This window comes from Pelophylax lessonae, assembly GCF_965119305.1.
Source record: "Pelophylax lessonae genome assembly, chromosome: 1".
In the NCBI taxonomy this organism is placed as follows: Eukaryota; Metazoa; Chordata; class Amphibia; order Anura; family Ranidae; genus Pelophylax; species Pelophylax lessonae.
This window is the reverse complement of record NC_138768.1, coordinates 586,059,800-586,083,184: the sequence shown is the minus strand read 5'-3', so window position 1 is coordinate 586,083,184 and position 23,385 is coordinate 586,059,800. Positions and strand designations below refer to the sequence as shown.

At 39.9% G+C, this 23,385-nt stretch overlaps 1 protein-coding gene across 3 annotated transcripts in view; it reads right to left on the bottom strand.

Annotated features, from left to right (window-relative positions):
• The window catches only part of GRID2 (glutamate ionotropic receptor delta type subunit 2), a 1,458,531-nt gene that overhangs the window by 192,003 nt on the left and 1,243,143 nt on the right, over window positions 1-23,385 (bottom strand). The gene's annotated exons all lie outside the window — the stretch shown is intronic.

The following is a 23,385-nucleotide window of genomic DNA, read 5'->3' as shown; positions in this document are numbered from 1 at the left end:
AAACAATAAATATTTACATCTAGGAGTTGTCATTTATGCATGAACTCACTGTCAATACATCAAAAAGTCATGCAGGCATATTGCAATATGGTAAAGCTCATTGCCTTGTTCAGATTACTTAAGTAAATCTTCAATTTTCAGGTTAACATTTTATAGGCTGTAAACCTGTAGTTCTGTAATGTGCCTCTGGCCTCTCTAAGGAAGGGATGACATTTATCTAATGATAACATGTAATGAAGACCTCAGGGTTTCAAAACAAAGTATAGTTTAAACAGCAAAGGCATGACATTTGTCAGGATTTCTGAATAATAAGCCACATGCATGGAACCAACTGCCACTGGTAAACACAACAGAATAGCCTGTACTTGTTAGAATCTAATACAACCTATGAAAATGACAAATAAGTCTAGCACATACATTATTTTTTCTAAGTATTGCCACCAGAGTGAGTCTTTTTATTAAAGTGGAACTTTACCCATAGCAACTTGATAAAAAAAATAATGTTCTTTAGCGAGGAACATACATTTCACATTCATAATTATGCTACCAAAATTAGTGTGTGCTGGATATTGCATCCAGCATTGCTCCTGTTTTATCTTTCTGGAGGCTGCCATTTTGCTGAAGCCCAAAGCAATAAATCATAAAGCTGAACTAAACCCATCAATTTAACACTTTCAAAAAACAGTTATATTCCTGCAATGCTGGAAAGGGCAACTGTAACATTTGTTTGTGTCCTCAACCAAACTGTCAAACCATCAAATGGCTGGTGTCATGACGGATCACATGTGCAGCACCATGGCAGTCGCAGGAGGGTTTAATTCTGTTTTAAGGCTGTCAGCAGATCGGTCTCTACAAACTTGTAGTTCTGAATTGTTTTGAAGGGTGTGTTTGAGTGCTAATCTTGTGGAATTCCTTGGCCTCTTTGGGCACCAAAAGTTGGAAAAGCATACAAGTGTGGCACATTATATAAGACATGCTCACTGGATACCCATTGCATAGTCCACTGTCACCTATTTCACTGTAGGGAGTGCTTCTAAAAAATGTACAACAGCTATGCAACCGTCTACTAGCAAGCAGGGGCAAATGTAAGGAATGCATGTGTAGCAGATAAAAGTTCCAGCAAAATGTATCAATTTGAAGAAGGGGTTTGGGGTAAGAAAGAATATGAGGGGTTTTTTTTAAACACAAAGTAGAGAAAAACTATAAACAAAATAAAAATGGACAGAACGTGTGCACAATAAAAACATGAAGATATGTGCAGTTGTAGTATAGAGAGAGTGGAGTAGAATGAAAAGAGAAAAAAAAAGCCAGAAGAAGAAAGTAAGAGTGATGAAAGAAGAGAGCAATCATGGTAACAGACTTTGAATACAGAGTAAGTCAGGAATATCCTGTAAAGACCATAAGGGCTAAATTCTGCATGTCAGATATCACAAATCCTACTTACATAGCTACACATTTGGTAAGGTTGAATAAAGACAATGGTTCATCCAGTTCAACCTGAGTGTGTGTGTCTCAATACCATTTTCAATAATATTGTACATTGTTTTATCTGTGAAACACACCTAGAAGTTTTTGGAGTTTATCTAAATTCCCCACTGACACCACCCACTGTGGGGAGTTCCACAACCTTACTGTTCAGTAAAGAACCTCATACGCAGTTGAAGATTGAACTACTTGTCTTCCAACTTCATTGTCTGGCCGTGTGTGTTGTCTAGAGTCACCATTCACAGATTTGTATATTGCAATTATATCCCCTTTTAAGCACTTCTTATTGATGAAGAATAAGTATAATGTTTGTAGTGGCTACTTATAACTGAGATCCTCCAGCCTCCTTATTAGTTTTGTTGCCCTTCTCTGGACTCCCAGCAGTTCAAGGACATTATTCCTCAGGACTGATGACCAAAATATGACCAAATACTCAAAATTTACAGAAATGTATTCCTAGTTAATGCAGGATTGCCTACACTTGAAAACTACTGTTGTTTTTAATATACATGATTTGCATTAACTGTAATGCTTTTTGTTCTCATTCTTAAAGGAGACGTATAACCAAAGCTCGTTTGTACTTCTCCTGTGGATCACAGGCGTGCAGATCGTTCTGCATTCCTCTGATCCATTTTCAGCAGACAGTGGGCTGAAGCCCTCTGTTGGCTGATGTCACAGAGCTAGTCCAGGCTGGGGCAAGATCATGACAATATAGTCGGGATTCGCTCACATGCCTGGATCAGCACCCAGAGAGCCTAAGCCGGCTGCTCCCTCCCCCTCCACAGTCCAGCACTCCATTGAACGAATGGGGGGGGGGTCAGAGCAGAGAGCTGGTGACTAACAGTCACCGGTTCTTTGCTCACGGAGCTCTGAGAACCAAGTCATCAGTGGTGTTTGATCACGTGGTTTTCAGCCTTAGAGCCGGTAGATCCACCTAGGTAAGTATGATTAAAAAATAAAAAATTCCCAATGCTTCTTTTAATAGTAAATCTGTATATATTACATTTGAAAACTAATCACTGAAGGAAACAATCACACCTAAATGTTGAGATGGAATCTTTTATAGAGAGGGTTTTTATTGGGATATGCACCCAGAAAAATCAAGAAAGCATGACAGGCCTTAGGATGGAAACAGACAATTCTGTTCTGTATAGTATATAACCCTTTGTATGACACTTAGGCCCCACCATTCGGCATTCTCAATTTTTCCAGCTGTACAGCTTTTTTCCTACTGCCTAACATAATTCAGTTCCTGAGTGGCCTGTTTTGTTTGTTATTTCCCAATTAGGTAGATATTTTTAGACATAGTTCCACTAATGACAGATAATTATATACTCATGGACACCTGTGAGTCCATCTTTTTCATTTTAATTTTTGTTATGATATGCAGGACCCAGCTTGATTACTGGAATAACACATGGCTATTAAGGTGTACGGCCTGTATAAATAGTTGATGGCAATATTTTGCTTCTGTCCAAAAAAAAGCCCAGTTGTTCTCCTATTTATGGTGAAATCAGTTTTTAAATAAAGCTAATATTAATTTATGTTGTCATTAGAAAAGTTGTGTCTATTGGTAGGCTTTATGGTCCAGGGAACATATTTGTGTAGAGTAAATGGGAGTATGTTTTATGCCAAGTCAGATCTATGGGTAAAAAATAAAGTAATATAAACAGATTGGGCTATAGTAAATAAAGAGGTTTTAATTTTCTATACAACAGCGAGCTTTAGGGACATGAGCCCTTACATTAAAATTATTATTTCTTTCCTCTTGTTAAGGGCCTTCCTAATATCAAAAGTAATGACTGAGAAGTGGTCCCAAAGTTTACGTTATAACCCAAACCAATATATTTTTTGATTAATAGAGAAGGATTGCAGAGGAAACATCTAATTTTTCATAAAGTTAACATTCTTAGTAATGTAGTAGTTTCTGTAATGGAAAATCATCAGGACTGGGAAATTTTTAAGAAACTGAATCTCCAGTACTAAACTGTAATAATAGTGCAGCTTTAACTCTTATAATAACTCTATAATAAATGTATGTGCGCTGCTATTGTCAGGAAACCAAGTGTAGTTAATTATCATGCACACATGTCATCACACAGATAGACTCTGGACATTAACCAGCATGCACTGACACATCTGTGCATTGGTGTGCATCGGCTCTCACGTCCATGCATATCTACGCATGCCCGTGCATGTTCAATCCCAGGAATGGCACCAAGCTGCCTATTTATAGGAGGTCCCAATGTGTAATAATCACTGAATGCTCTTCAGCTCTCTGTGATCCTTGTTCCTGTTCTTCCTAGCTACCCTGCTCATTGACTACCTGTTACTGACTCTGCTTGTCCCTTGCTGGCTTGCTAATTGCCCTCGCTCCTGCTTAAACTCCCGTGTTTGACCTAACTTGTCTCCTCCCTGCTTCCGTTACTACTGCCTATCAGTGTCCCTAGCCTGACCAAGCCTTCTCTTCCAGTTACCTGACCATGTTTGACCTTGACTCTTGCTTCCAGACTAGCTCTCTCTGCCTGCTCACAACAGAACCTGGGTATTCTATCTACCAAATCTGCCTTTCCAGTCATGTCCTGCACTTCAAGTCTATCAGTGCATGGGTTTTACCACTGCTGATTGTGAAGTTTGATCCTACCTGCATCCACCGTCATCTCTACAGACCATCTCTACTGATCGTCATCTGCCAGGTTCCTGGTTCCCCTGCTACCCTGAGCCTTGCACTCCTGTTCTCACATTGATGTGTGTTTGGACCAGAGGCACAAGGGGAGCCCTCTCGCCACTTCAGCCTCCATGAAGATACGTGATAGCTATTCACTTGTATTCTTTTCAGAATTGTCAGAGCAGTAATGCCAGCTCAGAGTCAGGCCATAGGGCTTAAGGGAAGGCTGACCTTCCTCTTGCCTCTATTGATTTCTCATTAATACTAGAGGAAGAAGAAACTGTCAAAACAAAGCATTTGGTTTTCTTTTAATGCGTTTTTACAGTACCTTTTTTCTCAGTGTCTGTTACCAGCAATTACTAATACAACTCTCAACTAATACAACTCTCAACTAAAAATATTTCCATCAAATCAAGTACTATAACAATCATGATCCAAAATTAGTAAAAACAAAATAAAATAAAAAAAACTTTAAATGGCATTCCACATAAAAGTATCATAGTATAAAGTATATTAAAGTGTCCACATAAATGAAAGCATTAATAAATCTTCATCTAAAGTGCTCTTCAATCCATGTTATGCCAAAACTCTTCTCACGTTGTGTCCCAATGGGACTTTTTTAGAAGCTGGAAGCTGAAGAAGTCCCATTGGGATGCAAAGGGGTTGATTTACTACAGGCAAATAGACACTGCAAGTGCAGTTTCTCCAGAGCTTAGTAAATGAGGTAAAGCTTTACTTTGCACAGAATACCCAATCACATGCAAGGAAAGTAAAAACACAGAATTTTTGCTTGCACATGACTGGATGATGGAAGTCAACAGAGCTTCTGCTCATTTACTAAACTCTGGAGCATATGCCCTTGCAGAGTGCAAATGCACTTTGCAAAGTGCACAGTCTATTTGCCTTTAGTAAATCAACCACAAAATGTCAGGCAGGGTTGGTTCATGATGTCAGCACACTATTGGGAGGAGTTTTGGCAAAGCTATTGGATAAACTAAATGGCTGCAGTGTTTGCAGTGAGACCGGGAAGTGAGTAAATGTGCAGGTGCCATTACATGCAGCATTACAAGTTCTGCTTAAGTGAGTATTATTTTATATTGAGAGCATTAGATTGTCCTCTAATGTCTTTTTGAGGAAATGCTGTTTGTGGGGAATGCTGCATTAACAAGCATGGAGATGTCTCCTTAGAAAGAGATTTTTGTGCATTAGCTTGCATTTCACAAGGAGAGTGTGACTTAGGGCCTGGCTATAATATCCATATGATGACAAGCATTTATTGACCACCTGCATATATAGAGGTCAAATGCTGGAGGCAAGCACATTTTGTGCACTAGTGATTGAAGAGTATGTTGGATGAATATTTATGAATGCTTTGATTTCTGTAGACACATATCCGGGCACATAAGTTTACAACAGCTGTGGGTGAAGGGTCATTTAAAGTGTTTTTTTTTTTTAACTAATTTTAGATCATGAATGATATAGCAATTTTTTGTTATAAATGTTTTTAGTTGAGAGATTTATTGGTAATTTATTTGGTGAATATATATATTTACATTTTGATCTCATCACTATAAGGAGTGGAGTGCTACACTTTTTTGGTATTTGGGTTAGTCTTGAGATATATGTGATATACTTTTTTGAGTTGGCTAGCTCTAAAGGCAGGTTGTTGGTAGTATTGGGTAGCTGCATGGGGAAATATTTAACATATCATTCAGGCAACAGGATTGACTCACAGCCTAATGCTTCCACTCTAAATGGAAGGGGATGAAATAAGTCATCTGAAATCAATGAATCCCTCCAAAGGTAAGGCAGCATTATTATTTCAATTCAAGAGTAGAGATTCAGATGATCATTAACAATGCTTGACTTCACAGTAGAATTAACTTTTTGGTGCAAATAATATTTTAAAAGTACTTTATTACAACATAGCCTCAGTAGTAAATATCTCTATTAGACCCCTGATCCCTTCTCTGCCCCCCAAGACAACTGAGCAAATAGGGATCCATTTAATCAATGCCTTTCCTGGCTTTTCTGGGAAGCACAGCACTGAAACTGGAAGTGACAAAATCCCCATTGCTTCAGGCTTCATCGATGACAGAGGAGATGGAATGATGTCTCCTCTGTGTGCAGCGAATCTGGCCACAGTGGTCATGGCTCCTCATTGGAAGGAGAGAGCCCAGAAATGGCGGTGGGAGGAGATGGAAGGGGGGCCCCTTCCAAACACTGTAAGGCTTCATGTACATGGGATGTTTGAAAAACTATCCTGAATGCTGGAACTTGACAACCAATGGTTAAAAACGTCAGTTTATGCTCGTTTAGTGACAGTTGCCTTTAGAAGCGTTTTTACATTGTAAAATTGTCATAAATCTATCCCCATTGAAAACACCTATAAATGAAATGCTTAAAAACGTGAGTCACTGCGTTTAGACACGTTTACACGCTGTTACAAGCATTTGTCATATCAAATGACAATAAACTTCCATATGAATGCATTTTTTTGCTAAAAAAAAAAAAAAAAAAGGCCACTAAACTCAATTGCCTCTAAAACCACTTAAAAACGTCTCAGTGTACATGGACAGATAAGATAACATAGAGAAGAGTTCAGGGGCTGCTGAGAAAAACGCCCAACTGCTCCTAAATGTCCGTTTATCAGCAGCAGTGTACATGAGGCCCTAATGTGATTGGGCAGCTGTAAAGCTGCTCTCATCACTTGTACTTGAAAGCCAATCACCAGCTGTAAAAAACATAGCTCCAGGATGTATATATATTTGTTCGCTGGATGACAAGCAGTTATTATAAGGGCTTATGCTTTTCTGTTGGATGAATACAGTATACTTTTTCAGTGCAGGTATGCTTTTTTGAATTTCAATACCTTTTGTAATACATTCATGGTATTTATTTTTGATTAAACATAAAGAAGTTCCCCAAGTGTTAATGAAATCTTATCACCTAGTGTAATATGTGTCAGCTAGCAAGGATCCTATTCAGTTCTTTTCTTTGGTATAAAACCTAAATAGGCGCTGATTTAACACACAGGTATTGTGTGTGTCATTGATATTTTAGAACATCACCAACATTATTAGGTAAACATATTTCTCTTTCATGAAAATGGAGACCTATAACTTGGTTCTCTGAAAATTGTTTTGACGCTATTAAACCAGAACATAGATCCCAGGGTAAGAGAGCCAGTGTCTCTGTCCCCTTTTTGTTTGCTTTACTGTATGTCTATTCTAGTAATAGTCGCAGTGGTTGCCTCCTGTCTTTTTTACTTTGCTTACTACACTTTTTTTTAATTTTCTACCTCTTTGTTCCTTACTCTTTTGTCTCAGAATGCCAGTTGCAGCTAGAGGTACCTTGTCCTTAAGTAGCCTGGCAGAAATTACTTCACCGCTTCTCCAAAAATGGCCATTTTAAACCAGTTCTATAGGAGCAAACACTGTCAGTGCTGTAACATGTTCTAGCCTACAGAACCTGTGACATCAAAAGTAGAAGTATATTTCTTGAAGAGAAGGGAACCAGATTCTGGGAGAACACAAATGAATAAAGAAGCATTGTATTTATGCACCCCAATATAAACAGAGAAGCATTGCAGTGTACCTGTCGATCTTGTGCTGTCTTGGCTTCTGGATGTAACGTTAAAAGGGAATATAACAGAAAAGCTAAAGCTATAAAGAGATGAATACAGCAATCAGGAATTCCAATGGCTGTATATGTATATCACATGGGATCAGTGCTGAATTTTCTCAGGATCCATCATTCACATGGAGACAGTCCCCCCCCCACCCCACTAGATGTAACCAGTCTTTCAGGTTCAAAGATAACCCTCTCCCTCCATGACCAGGTTGTAATGCAGTAGCTATCTGGATGTGCTTTTAACACTGACCTGGGCTCAGAGGACTACTGTGCTTAAGGAGTTTATATGTCATTACAGTCACCACTGCTAAAGAAGAAAAAGAGTCTCTGATGCTACCTAAATCAGAAAAAGCTGTTTTTTAGGTGTGTGTGTGTGTGTGTTTGTGTGTATGTAAGTTTATTTAAAGTTAGAGATTCAATTTAGGCTGCACAAGGGCTGCCAGACTGGAGTATATCAGTAGATTGTTATTTTTGTTGAAATTGCTTGCTTTTATTCATTTTGTGCCTATAATACTGTAACTGTTTCTATGTGCGCATTTTATTTATAACCTAGTAGCCAGGTTTCCAAACATCTGGTTAGGTTATGCAATTAGAAGCAAGATGGCCGCCCTCCTCTAACATTAACAAATGTTGCATGCATTTTTCAGCCAGGTATTAGGAGTGCTGTAGGCATTCACAATAAATTACATTATTAGTTATTCGTTTATAAACTTTAAAGCATGTAGTAAATATTGTTTTTGTTTGACAAATATTACATTATCAAAAGCTAATTATTTTGAATAAATCCCTGCTGGGAATAGGGACTCGCAGGGGATAACAACGTAATTGCACATAATTAAGTTTTAAAGAAAAAAAATAATATATACATTGTTTTGTTTTATTTAAATTTTCAATTACAAATTAATTGTCATGAAGCAGAATTACTGTAAACTGTTATAACTAAGGCTTCTTTACTTACTTCTTCAAAAACATTTTTGAATCAGGTGTTAAAATTGCAAGGGGGAATATTCCTGCACTTAACAACATCTGAAACTGCTACCTCAAAAAAATTGAGGTCTCAAATAATAATGCCTGAAATTTGGTATTATACCTATACCTATATACCGTATTTAATCTGTAAAGAGCCCATTACTAGAGACTGCAAGAAACACTTTATCTTTTATAAGCCCCCCCCCCCCCCCCAAACAACTTGTGGCAAAAAATGAAGTCTTTAAAAGACTCACCATGGCACTTAAAATGTTTACTCTCCAAAATGTAGTCATTTTGTGGGTGTTTCCACTGTGCTGGTGCTCCAGAGTGTCCAAATATGTGATAGGTAGTAAGTAAATTAGATGTCTAATCTAATCTAATCGAACTGGAGAAGCCAGGAGCACCCGTGGGGACCCCAGAAGAAATGGATCGGGGCTATACTGTGCAAAACCATTGCACAGAGGCGGTAAGTATGACGTTTATTATTTCAATAAAAACAATTGAAGCTTTACAATCACTTTATCACTTCAAATCTGGACACTTTCACTCCCCTCAGTCCAGGCCAATTTTCAGTTCTCAGTGCTGTCACACTTTATATGACATTTACTCATGCAGCCATTTACCCAAAATAAATTTATATCACTTTTTTGAGACAGATAGAACTTTCTTTTGGTTGTATTTAACCATCATGGTTTTTATTGTTGTTATATAATTTTTTTTTTTTTTTTAAAAACTAGTTTTTCTTGGTTTCTGTTAAACATTTTGCAAAATAAATATTATTTATTCACAAATTTAGGTCAAAATGTATTTTGCTACATTTCTTTGTTGAAAATGACCAAATTTAGTGCATATTAGTTGACCTGTGTTAAAGTTATGAAGTCTACAAATATGGTATATTTACTTAAAATTGATCAGTCTTGATGTACTGACTGCCTATCTCATTTCTTGAGGCCCTAAAATTCCAGATCAGGAAATGAAACAGACCGGAAATACACCCCCCCCCCAAATTACCCCCTTTCTTTTTGGAGAGCAGACAGTCCAAGGTATTTGAGGCATTGTGAGTTTTTAAGGTTGTAATTTTTTGTCACAGATTTTGGAAAGTTATTTCTCACACACAGCATGGGCATACTTTCAGTTACATCCCAAACACATTGTGATATGCCTCCTGAATATGGGGATACCACATATGTGAGACTTTTTTTACAGTCTAGCTTTACAGAGGGACCCCATAGAGCAGAGGTCTTCACACTATGGCCCTCCAGTTGTTAAGGAACTATAATTGCCACCATGCCTTGTCATGTCTGTGAATGTCAAAGTTCTACAAAGCCTCATGAGATGTGTAGTTCTGCAACAGCCGGAGGGCCATAGTTTGAAGATTCCTGCCATAGAGTCTTCGGTATTTTAGTATGTCAACCCATAAGTTCTGTCCTGAGAAGGGACATAGGTAGACCAGGAATATATGATGGGAACCTAATTGTGAAACACAGAAGATGCTGGATAGCTGAAAAGATACAGAACTAAGAACACAGGGGAGCATAATACAGGGGTGGGGTGAAGGAGGTAGAACAAGGTATTTATAGTCCTGTAGTAGGAGGCTGTAGATAGCAGATTTTTTTAAATTTTGTTGACTAGACAGGGAAGCAACAATGAGCTAAACAGATTCATAAAAGGTAGTTGATTAAAGAGCAGGTGTTAAAGTGTGGTTGGGGAATATTGCCAGGTGTAACCAAAACTGGGCATCAAAGCTAGATAAGAACCAAACATGTTGTCAAGCAGTCATGATGGTGGTGTCATGGCACTCGCCCGTTAAACACAAGGTGAAGCAATGTGTTACAGAGCTCTGAGAAGTCAAGACAAGCAAAAAAAAATCCATTCTAAGAAACGGCAAAGACCTAAGTTTAAATGGGAAACTTGAGAATGGAAAAACTAGTCCTAACCTTAAATAAGGATGACTGACAAAGTAAATAAAGGTAGGTATATTCACCATCTTATACACTATGTTGCTATCTATGTAAATTTACTGAATACTACTGAAAAAAACGTACAGGTATAATTTTGTCAATTTAGTTTATGATTACAGGATTTGATAACCTATCTGCCAGTTAAAGACTCATGCTTTCCTAAAGAAACATAGCTATGTTAGAACACTATCAAACAAGCAGAACACTTAGTGATTATGTAAGGATCTATGTGGCAATTAAACATTATTAGAATTTTCACTTGCTTTGTTAGTAATTAGACACTTTCAACAAACACCCTGAAATGCAACAAAGCTTGTACAAACAGTAGCTGGACCTTGTCTAGTGGTAATATGTAATTGAAACCAAAATAATGGTGGAAATTCAAGACCAGTTAGGGTAATTAAATTAATGGGCACTTTTAACTAGCGAATAGAGATGAGAGAGAATGAATAATAGAGGAAACCATATCTTCATGCAGTTACAAAGACATATTTATGTACAAATATAATCATCATATTAGAATAAGCTGTCACTAAAGCTTGGAGGCAAAAAAAGAGATTCATCACAAAATATTTGGATAAATAGTCGCTGTGTTCATTCATTTACTGATCATTGACTCTTACTGAAGTACCAGTACAACTTGCATTCTTCGCAGATTTTATAAAGATAAAACCACAGGCTTTAAATTGAGGTCAAGTCATTGATTAACTGAAAATACCCACTTTTCCGAATTCTTTGTGTGACACTTTCAACCTTATTCAATAATAATAAAAACGAATTCTCAAAGCGAATGAGTCACTGCGTTAAAAAATGTAATATAAACTGGTGGGAGCACTGGAATATACATGTATTATGAGTTTCAATGCCAGCTAAACTGGATAATCTTTTAGTTTCCACTATTTTCACAATAACATAGCCTTTATGAAGGTCCCCTGACACCCACTGGTAGGCCATAGATCAGGGATGGGTGGGAGGCACTACCTTCCTGTCTTTCAGCCTGGCCTCTCCCTCTATTCCTTCTTTCTCTCCTTCTCTACTTCTACCACTCTTTCTTTCTCCCCCCTTTTTTTTTCTCTCTTCCCCCTCTCTTTTTCCCTCTGTCCTTTTCCCTCAAGCCAACCCACCAATCCCAACCAAGGACTGTCAGCTTTTTAGGTGCTTTTATAAATAAATAAAGGCACATATCCTTGTTTGCCATTTGTAAATTATTCCTTCGCTAACCTTTAGATCTTTTTCCACCCCTTCCTTCCTGTCTTAAGACTCCAGCTCAACTCACATCTTTTGTAGTTCTGACTTGGTTTTGTCCTCCCTGATGGCCCAGGGTTTCCTGGCCACATAGACGCAACATTTGCCCTCTTTTTGCAATCTTTTCAATCTAATAGTATCTACAGTACTTACCCTCATGTTGTTGTACTTCGTACTTACATATGGCTAGTATTATTAATCATTGTTACTACATTTATGTATACTTTTAGGCTTTTGGGCCCATGTAATTTACACCCCTTTTTCCCCCTAAATAAAATTCTTATGGAAACAAAGGCCTTTGGGCCCATGTAATTAACCCCTTTTTTCCCCCTAAATAAAATTCTTATGGAAACAAAGGCCTTTGGGCCCATGTAATTAACCACTTTTTTCCCCCCTAAATAAAATTCTTATGGAAACAAATGGTGAGAGGAACCACTTTAAGTAGCAGTGACCTTCTATCTGAAACACCCAAAAAGGTTAAATGGCAGCAGAATTCACTGCTCTTGAAAATAATGAAGATTTAACACACTGCCCATCAGCAAGTTAACCTCCCTGGCGGTATGATTATGTCAGGAATTACATACCAAAAGCGGTACAATTCTTTTCATGGAAATTTGGCGTTATGTATTATAGGCCTACAATTCTTAGTAATTACTGACTTAAACCTGACCAAAACAAGAGTCTAGTAGACATCCCAGATGTGATAAATTTGAAACACAAACACGTGAATTATAATCGAATCAATAATATTATTTTATTATTTAATATATAATATATATAATAAAATTATATTATTGATTAGATTATAATTCATGCATTATATATTATATATAGATATATGTGTGTGTGCATATATATATATATATATATATATATATATATATATATATATATATATATATATATATATATATATACATATATATATGCATATATATATATATACCGGTGTATATATATATATATATATATATATATGCATATATATATATATATATATGCATATATATATATATATGCATATATATATAATATAAAATGTGTTTTGTGCAACGTTTTTTTTTTTTTTTTGAATTTCCCTCCCTAGTTCCACTCCCATGCAGCATTGCTGCTGCAGGGAACGGAACTAGGAAGTCATCAGAGCGACGGAGACCGACGGAGGAGCGGCGGGACTCTCGGCTGGCGGTCACAGCAATGAGAGATCATCGCTGGATCGCCAGGAGAAGGTAAGAGACTCCGCTGCGCTCTCTGCACATCTACCCTGAGCGTGACTCGGGGTTACCGCTCCTGATATGAAAAACCAACCCCGAGTCACGCTCGGGATTACCGCTAAGGAGGTTAAAGATGAATGCTGCTTTTGTTGACAACAAAATTCCCTTCTGAGTTATCTATGTACATTTAAAAAGATGGTGTTGCAGATTCCTACCTTTTTTATTCTAAAGACGTAGCTGTTTTGTTTGTCTGTGTCCATGTGAAAAATGAATATCATTTGGGAGTGACTTTATAATTTTCAATCAGCTGATTCATTTGCAGGGTTCTCTTTGAGGAAAGTGGCAGGGTATGCGTCCCTTAGACGTGATTTCCCTTTGAGAGTATCTCACCAAAAATGACATTTTTGTTGTAGAGGATGCCCAAAATCGGACTTGTATTTTATGCAGACTTCCAGGAAAATCAGTAAACCAATCACACAAGCAGGAAATGACATTTCTGAGGGGTGTTCCGTATGCTATATATGTTCAGAATGCCTCAAGGTTGGCATATTGCATTGCATTTTACAAAAAAATTACAGCATTGCAGATTGAAAAGGAAAGGTGATTTTTTATTAACCATCAACTATGCTTGTGCAGCATTTGGATAATATATATATATATATTTATATAGATAGATAGATAGATAGATAGATAGATAGATAGATAGATAGATAGATAGATAGATAGATAGATAGATAGATAGATAGATAGATAGATAGATAGATAGATAGATAGATAGATAGATAGATAGATAGATAGATAGATAGATAGATAGATAGATAGATAGATAGATAGATAGATAGATAGATAGATAGATAGATAGATAGATAGATAGATAGATAGATAGATAGATAGATAGATAGATAGATAGATAGATAGATAGATAGATAGATAGATAGATAGATAGATAGATAGATAGATAGAAAAGGAGAGAGAGGGTTCTGAGCTAAGGATAATAATGGTGTATATATGAAAGAAAGTGTTGAAGATCTAATAAGAATCCATAAGTGAAATCCAAAAATACATAAAGGTGCATATAAATGACACATCAAAAAGGCAGATGAACACCAATAAAAAAATATTAAATATAGGTGAATATATCAAAATTCAGTCAAAGGTGACTGAGTGCTGTGCCTTGACTGCACTTAGCTATATTCACTTATATTTAATATTTTTTTATTGGTGTTCATCTGTCTTTTTGATGTGTCATTTTATGCACCTTTATGTATTTTTGAATTTTACAGTCCCATTTAGAGACTTTTAGAGATTTTCACTTATGGATTTTTATTAGATCTTCAATACTTTCTTTCATATATACACCATTTCTTGGATGTGTTATATATGCACCTTTATGTATTTTTGGATTTTACAGTCATATTTAGGTATTGTATTTATTGATTTTTATTAGCTCTACCACATCTTCCTGTTTATATATATATTGGCCCATATCTCCCGAGGCAGCGCCACTACCCCTCCCATTTCTACTAATATATATACTGTATATATATATATATATATATATATATATATATATACAGCATATCAACATATATATATATATATATATATATATATATATATATATATATATATATATATATATATATATATATATATATATATATATATATATATATATATATATATATATATATATATATATTTTTTTTTTTTTTTGCTATTTTGTTCCCATGAAAATTGAGTTATTCTTTAAGTATAAAACTTCTTTTTATTACAAGCTGACTCTCATTCCATTTTTTTGACATAGAGGCAGAGTCATTTTAGATGCTAAATCAAGTTCAGTCCTCTCAAAAGTGATATTTTTGTTATATGTTGGGCCTTGTGGCATGAGCCACACTTTGATTTATTCAATTTTAATATGTTCCAAGATTTTTAACTTCCTGTCATAATTCCTTCCTTTCCAACAAGAGATGTTGGTGGTTGTGATTAGGGTTGAGCGAACACCTAGATGTCCGTGTTCGACGGGTTCGGCCGAACTTTAAAAAAAAGTCCGGGTCCGTGTCCCGGACTTTTACCGAACTTTTCCCGGACACCGAACCCCATTGAAGTCAATGGGGACCCGAACTTTAAGGCACTAAAATGGCTCTAAAACACCAAAGGAAAGGGCTAGAGTGCTGCAAATGGCAGCAAAACGTAATTAAGAGCATGGCAAGTGCTCTGCAAACAAATGTGGATAGGGAAATAACTTAAAACAACAAAAAAAAACAGAAAAATAAAACAATGTTCTTCTTCATCTCTGAAGGACGAGGCCCATATGGAGTAGGAGGGAGGTTAAGGTGGTGGTGGATGTGGCGGTGACATAGGCGTGCGCACAGGGTGTGCTGGGTGTGCCTGGGCACACCCTAATCACCTAGGGCACATAGCATTGCCAGTGAGGAGATGGGAAAGATCTCCCTGGGACCTGCTCTGCTCTATTTCTCCTTGCCTACAGGTACATGGCCCCGATACATTACTCTCCCTGCTGGCAAACACATGCATGTGTATTTCAACTTTGGGGTGCACACCTTAATGCAATAGGCTGCGCACACCTATGGGCGGTGTAGGTGGAAGCGGCGGTGGAGGAGGACCAGGGCCGGATTAACAGCATCATGGGCTTGGTGCTGAGGATTTTGAAGGGCCTTAGGGCCGTGCCTTGCCATGCACCCAGAGGAGGAAGGGTGCAGCCATGCATGCCTAATTCAACATGGGATGCTGTCTCTGAAGCCCATAAACACATCCATGCATCGCCAACTGTCCCTCCTTGTCCGGCCTTCACGCTGTGTGGGGAGGTTCTGAGGGTGCTGCCTGGGGAAGCGAGCATAGAAGCCAGACTTCTGTGTTTACAAGTGACAGAAGAGCGGTAACAGTGAATATGGCCAACCCGGGGCCTATATAAAAGGTAGGGGCCTGGAGCTGCAGCTCCAATAGCCCCTACATTAATCTGGCCCTGAGGAGGAGGACGAGGTAGCCAACACTGCTTCTTTTCACAAATTTTAAATGAGGGTACACCCCAAAAGAGTGAGAAAGAGCAAAAATGGAACAATGGGTGGGTAAGGTCGGTATCCATTGCTATTCTGCATAAGGTACGGAAAAGTCCCGTGGGATCCATGCCTGGTTCATTTTAATGAACGTGAGCTTGTCCACATTGTCTCTGGACAGGCGGCTGCGCTTGTCTGTTATAACGCCCCCAGCCGTGCTAAATACCCGTTCAGATAATACACTGGCTGCAGGGCACGCCAGCACCTCCAAGGCGTAAAGGGCAAGCTCAGGCCATGTGCCCAATTTGGAGACCCAGAAGTTGAAGGGGGCAGACCCGTCATTCACTACATGTAGGCGTGTGCACACATACTGCTCCACCATGTTGGTAAAATGCTGCCTCCTGCTAAGACGTTCCATCTGAGCTGCTGGTGCTGCTGTTTGTTGTGGCGTGCTGACAAAGCTTTTCCACATTTCGGCCATGCTAACCCTGCCTTCTGAGGTGCTGGCGGTGCCCTGGTTGCGTTGGCGACCTCCTCCTCCTCCTCCTCTGCCTTGTGCTTCCACTGTGGCCCCGCTGTCAGATGGGAATGCCAGCAGCATGGCGTCTACCAGCGTGCGCTTGTACTCGCGCATCTTGCGATCGCGCTCCAGTGAGTGAATTAAGGACGGTACGTTGTCCTTGTAACGGGGATCCAGCAGCGTGGCCACCCAGTAATCAGCACAAGTTAGAATGTGGGCAACTCGGCGGTCGTTGTGGAGACACTGCAGCATGTAATCGCTCATGTGTGCCAGGCTGCCCAGAGGCAACGAAAGGCTGTCCTCTGTGGGAGGTGTATGGTCCGTGTCCTCTGTATCCCCCCAGCCACGCACCAGTGATGGCCATGAGCTGGCCTGGGTGCCACCCTGCTGTGAACATGGTTCCATCTCCTCCTCCAGCTCCTCCTCCTCCTCATCCTCCTCATCCTCCAGAACTGTGCCCCTGCTGGACAATTGCGTCCCTGGCGTTTGCGTGTGCAGGAACCCACCCTCGGAGCCCCTTGCGAATGACTGCCCTGAAAGCCTTGGAAATGTTACCTCTTCATCCTCCTCCTCCTCCTCATCCTGTGCCACATCCTCTTCCATCATCGCCCGAATTGTTTTTTCAAGGAGGCATAGAAGTGGGATAGTTAAGCTGAGAACGGCGTCATTGCCACTGGCCATGTTGGTGGAGTACTCAAAACAGCGCAACAAGGCACACAGGTCTCGCATGGAGGCCCAGTTAAATTAAATAGCGGAATAGAAAATATGATCCAAAAAAAGTGTATGTATATCACACGTACACAACCACACTAGGCCCCAATTACTATTGTTTGTACCCCTAAAAGGCTAGATGAGGAGTAGGGGGAGTATGGAACAGGCAGCACCCTCAAACCTTCAGAAGTATGAGATGAACCCCAACAACTTGGAAAGGTGGATCTCTCTCACACGTACCGACACAGACTATCCCGCAATTCAATTGATCCTCAAAGGTTTTTATTGAATAGCGGAATAGGAAATATGATCAAAAAAAGTGTATGTATCTCGCACGTACACAACCACACTAGGCCCCAATTACTATTGTTTGTACCCCTAAAAGGCTAGATGAGGAGTAGGGGGGGTATGGAACAGGCAGCACCCTCAAACCTTCAGAAGTATGAGATGAACCCCAACAACTTGGAAAGGTGGATCTCTCTCACACGTACCGACACAGACTATCCCGCAATTCAATTGATCCTCAAAGGTTTTTATTGAATAGCGGAATAGGAAATATGATCAAAAAAAGTGTATGTATCTCGCACGTACACAACCACACTAGGCCCCAATTACTATTGTTTGTACCCCTAAAAGGCTAGATGAGGAGTAGGGGGGGTATGGAACAGGCAGCACCCTCAAACCTTCAGAAGTATGAGATGAACCCCAACAACTTGGAAAGGTGGATCTCTCTCACACGTACCGACACAGACTATCCCGCAATTCAATTGATCCTCAAAGGTTTTTATTGAATAGCGGAATAGGAAATATGATCAAAAAAAGTGTATGTATCTCGCACGTACACAACCACACTAGGCCCCAATTACTATTGTTTGTACCCCTAAAAGGCTAGATGAGGAGTAGGGGGGGTATGGAACAGGCAGCACCCTCAAACCTTCAGAAGTATGAGATGAACCCCAACAACTTGGAAAGGTGGATCTCTCTCACACGTACCGACACAGACTATCCCGCAATTCAATTGATCCTCAAAGGTTTTTATTGAATAGCGGAATAGGAAATATGATCAAAAAAAGTGTATGTATCTCGCACGTACACAACCACACTAGGCCCCAATTACTATTGTTTGTACCCCTAAAAGGCTAGATGAGGAGTAGGGGGGGTATGGAACAGGCAGCACCCTCAAACCTTCAGAAGTATGAGATGAACCCCAACAACTTGGAAAGGTGGATCTCTCTCACACGTACCGACACAGACTATCCCGCAATTCAATTGATCCTCAAAGGTTTTTATTGAATAGCGGAATAGGAAATATGATCAAAAAAAGTGTATGTATCTCGCACGTACACAACCACACTAGGCCCCAATTACTATTGTTTGTACCCCTAAAAGGCTAGATGAGGAGTAGGGGGGGTATGGAACAGGCAGCACCCTCAAACCTTCAGAAGTATGAGATGAACCCCAACAACTTGGAAAGGTGGATCTCTCTCACACGTACCGACACAGACTATCCCGCAATTCAATTGATCCTCAAAGGTTTTTATTGAATAGCGGAATAGGAAATATGATCAAAAAAAGTGTATGTATCTCGCACGTACACAACCACACTAGGCCCCAATTACTATTGTTTGTACCCCTAAAAGGCTAGATGAGGAGTAGGGGGGGTATGGAACAGGCAGCACCCTCAAACCTTCAGAAGTATGAGATGAACCCCAACAACTTGGAAAGGTGGATCTCTCTCACACGTACCAACACAGACTATCCCCCAATTTAACTGATCCCCAAAGGTTTTTGATTAAATAGCGGAATAGAAAATATGATCCCAAAAAAGTGTATGTATATCACACGTACACAACCACACTAGGCCCCAATTACTATTGTTTGTACCCCTAAAAGGCTAGGAGTAGGGGGAGTATGGAACAGGCAGCACCCTCAAACCTTCAGAAGTATGAGATGAACCCCAACAACTTGGAAAGGTGGATCTCTCTCACACGTACCAACACAGACTATCCCCCAATTTAACTGATCCCCAGAGGTTTTTGATTAAATAGCGGAATAGAAAATATGATCCCAAAAAAGTGTATGTATATCACACGTACACAACCACACTAGGCCCCAATTACTATTGTTTGTACCCCTAAAAGGCTAGGAGTAGGGGGAGTATGGAACAGGCAGCACCCTCAAACCTTCAGAAGTATGAGATGAACCCCAACAACTTGGAAAGGTGGATCTCTCTCACACGTACCAACACAGACTATCCCCCAATTTAACTGATCCCCAAAGGTTTTTGATTAAATAGCGGAATAGAAAATATGATCCCAAAAAAGTGTATGTATATCACACGTACACAACCACACTAGGCCCCAATTACTATTGTTTGTACCCCTAAAAGGCTAGGAGTAGGGGGAGTATGGAACAGGCAGCACCCTCAAACCTTCAGAAGTATGAGATGAACCCCAACAACTTGGAAAGGTGGATCTCTCTCACACGTACCAACACAGACTATCCCCCAATTTAACTGATCCCCAAAGGTTTTTGATTAAATAGCGGAATAGAAAATATGATCCCAAAAAAGTGTATGTATATCACACGTACACAACCACACTAGGCCCCAATTACTATTGTTTGTACCCCTAAAAGGCTAGGAGTAGGGGGAGTATGGAACAGGCAGCACCCTCAAACCTTCAGAAGTATGAGATGAACCCCAACAACTTGGAAAGGTGGATCTCTCTCACACGTACCAACACAGACTATCCCCCAATTTAACTGATCCCCAAAGGTTTTTGATTAAATAGCGGAATAGAAAATATGATCCCAAAAAAGTGTATGTATATCACACGTACACAACCACACTAGGCCCCAATTACTATTGTTTGTACCCCTAAAAGGCTAGGAGTAGGGGGAGTATGGAACAGGCAGCACCCTCAAACCTTCAGAAGTATGAGATGAACCCCAACAACTTGGAAAGGTGGATCTCTCTCACACGTACCAACACAGACTATCCCCCAATTTAACTGATCCCCAAAGGTTTTTGATTAAATAGCGGAATAGAAAATATGATCCCAAAAAAGTGTATGTATATCACACGTACACAACCACACTAGGCCCCAATTACTATTGTTTGTACCCCTAAAAGGCTAGGAGTAGGGGGAGTATGGAACAGGCAGCACCCTCAAACCTTCAGAAGTATGAGATGAACCCCAACAACTTGGAAAGGTGGATCTCTCTCACACGTACCAACACAGACTATCCCCCAATTTAACTGATCCCCAGAGGTTTTTGATTAAATAGCGGAATAGAAAATATGATCCCAAAAAAGTGTATGTATATCACACGTACACAACCACACTAGGCCCCAATTACTATTGTTTGTACCCCTAAAAGGCTAGGAGTAGGGGGAGTATGGAACAGGCAGCACCCTCAAACCTTCAGAAGTATGAGATGAACCCCAACAACTTGGAAAGGTGGATCTCTCTCACACGTACCAACACAGACTATCCCCCAATTTAACTGATCCCCAAAGGTTTTTGATTAAATAGCGGAATAGAAAATATGATCCCAAAAAAGTGTATGTATATCACACGTACACAACCACACTAGGCCCCAATTACTATTGTTTGTACCCCTAAAAGGCTAGGAGTAGGGGGAGTATGGAACAGGCAGCACCCTCAAACCTTCAGAAGTATGAGATGAACCCCAACAACTTGGAAAGGTGGATCTCTCTCACACGTACCAACACAGACTATCCCCCAATTTAACTGATCCCCAAAGGTTTTTGATTAAATAGCGGAATAGAAAATATGATCCCAAAAAAGTGTATGTATATCACACGTACACAACCACACTAGGCCCCAATTACTATTGTTTGTACCCCTAAAAGGCTAGGAGTAGGGGGAGTATGGAACAGGCAGCACCCTCAAACCTTCAGAAGTATGAGATGAACCCCAACAACTTGGAAAGGTGGATCTCTCTCACACGTACCAACACAGACTATCCCCCAATTTAACTGATCCCCAGAGGTTTTTGATTAAATAGCGGAATAGAAAATATGATCCCAAAAAAGTGTATGTATATCACACGTACACAACCACACTAGGCCCCAATTACTATTGTTTGTACCCCTAAAAGGCTAGGAGTAGGGGGAGTATGGAACAGGCAGCACCCTCAAACCTTCAGAAGTATGAGATGAACCCCAACAACTTGGAAAGGTGGATCTCTCTCACACGTACCAACACAGACTATCCCCCAATTTAACTGATCCCCAAAGGTTTTTGATTAAATAGCGGAATAGAAAATATGATCCCAAAAAAGTGTATGTATATCACACGTACACAACCACACTAGGCCCCAATTACTATTGTTTGTACCCCTAAAAGGCTAGGAGTAGGGGGAGTATGGAACAGGCAGCACCCTCAAACCTTCAGAAGTATGAGATGAACCCCAACAACTTGGAAAGGTGGATCTCTCTCACACGTACCAACACAGACTATCCCCCAATTTAACTGATCCCCAAAGGTTTTTGATTAAATAGCGGAATAGAAAATATGATCCCAAAAAAGTGTATGTATATCACACGTACACAACCACACTAGGCCCCAATTACTATTGTTTGTACCCCTAAAAGGCTAGATGAGGAGTAGGGGGAGTATGGAACAGGCAGCACCCTCAAACCTTCAGTATGAGATTGTGTTCACTGTACCCCACAAAGATTGAGTTCACTGCACCCCACAATGATTGTGTTCACTGCACCCCACAAAGATTGTGTTCACTGCACCTCACAAAGATTGTGTTCACTGTACCCCCCAAAGATTGTGTTCACTGCACCCCACAAAGATTCTGTTCACTGTACCCCACAAAGATTGTGTTCACTGCACCCCAAAAAGATTGTGTTCACTGCACCCCAAAAAGGATGTTGTTCACTGCACCCCAAAAAGGATGTTGTTCACTCCACCCCAAAAAGATTGTGTTCACTGCACCCCACAAAGATTGTGTTCACTGCACCCCAAAAAGATTGTGTTCACTGCACCCCAAAAATGATTTTGTTCACTGCACCCCAAAAAGGATTTTGTTCACTGCACCCCAAAAAGGATGTTGTTCACTCCACCCCAAAAAGATTGTGTTCACTGCACCCCAAAAAGATTGTGTTCACTGCACCCCACAAAGGATTTTGTTCACTGCACCCCAAAAAGATTGTGTTCACTGCACCCCAAAAAGGATGTTGTTCACTGCACCCCAAAAAGGATTTTGTTCACTGCACCCCAAAAAGATTGTGTTCACTGCACCCCACAAAGGATTTTGTTCACTGCACCCCACAAAGATTGTGTTCACTGCACACCAAAAAGGATTGTGTTCACTGCACCCCAAAAAGATTTTGTTCACTGCACCCCAAAAAGATTGTGTTCACTGCAGCCCAAAAAGATTGTGTTCACTGCAGCCCAAAAAGATTGTGTTCACTGCAGCCCAAAAAGATTGTGTTCACTGCAGCTCACACACAGAAAAATGGATGTGGATCACTGACACCTGCCTATCTCCAATCCCACACCACACAGCAATATCGATTGTAGTTTGTAGAACACAGTTTCCCTAAAATTCAGCAGACTCTGTCCCTAACAGGATTGAGAAGAGATCGTAGATCAGGATTGAGTGCAGACCCCACCCCCCACACAGCAATATCGATTGTAGTTTGTAGAACACAGTTTCCCTAAAATTCAGCAGACTCTGTCCCTAACAGGATTGAGAAGAGATCGTAGATCAGGATTGAGTGCAGACCCCACCCCCCACACAGCAATATCGATTGTAGTTTGTAGAAGACACTGACCCTATATAATTCAGCAGACTCTATCCCTAAAATGCCTACAACTCGCCCTGCCTAAACACTCCGACCTGTCCCTCAATTCTATCCGGACACAAATGGTTTTTTCCTGCCTATCTTTCCCTAATCAGCAGCCAGCACGTTGATGTGTGCTCT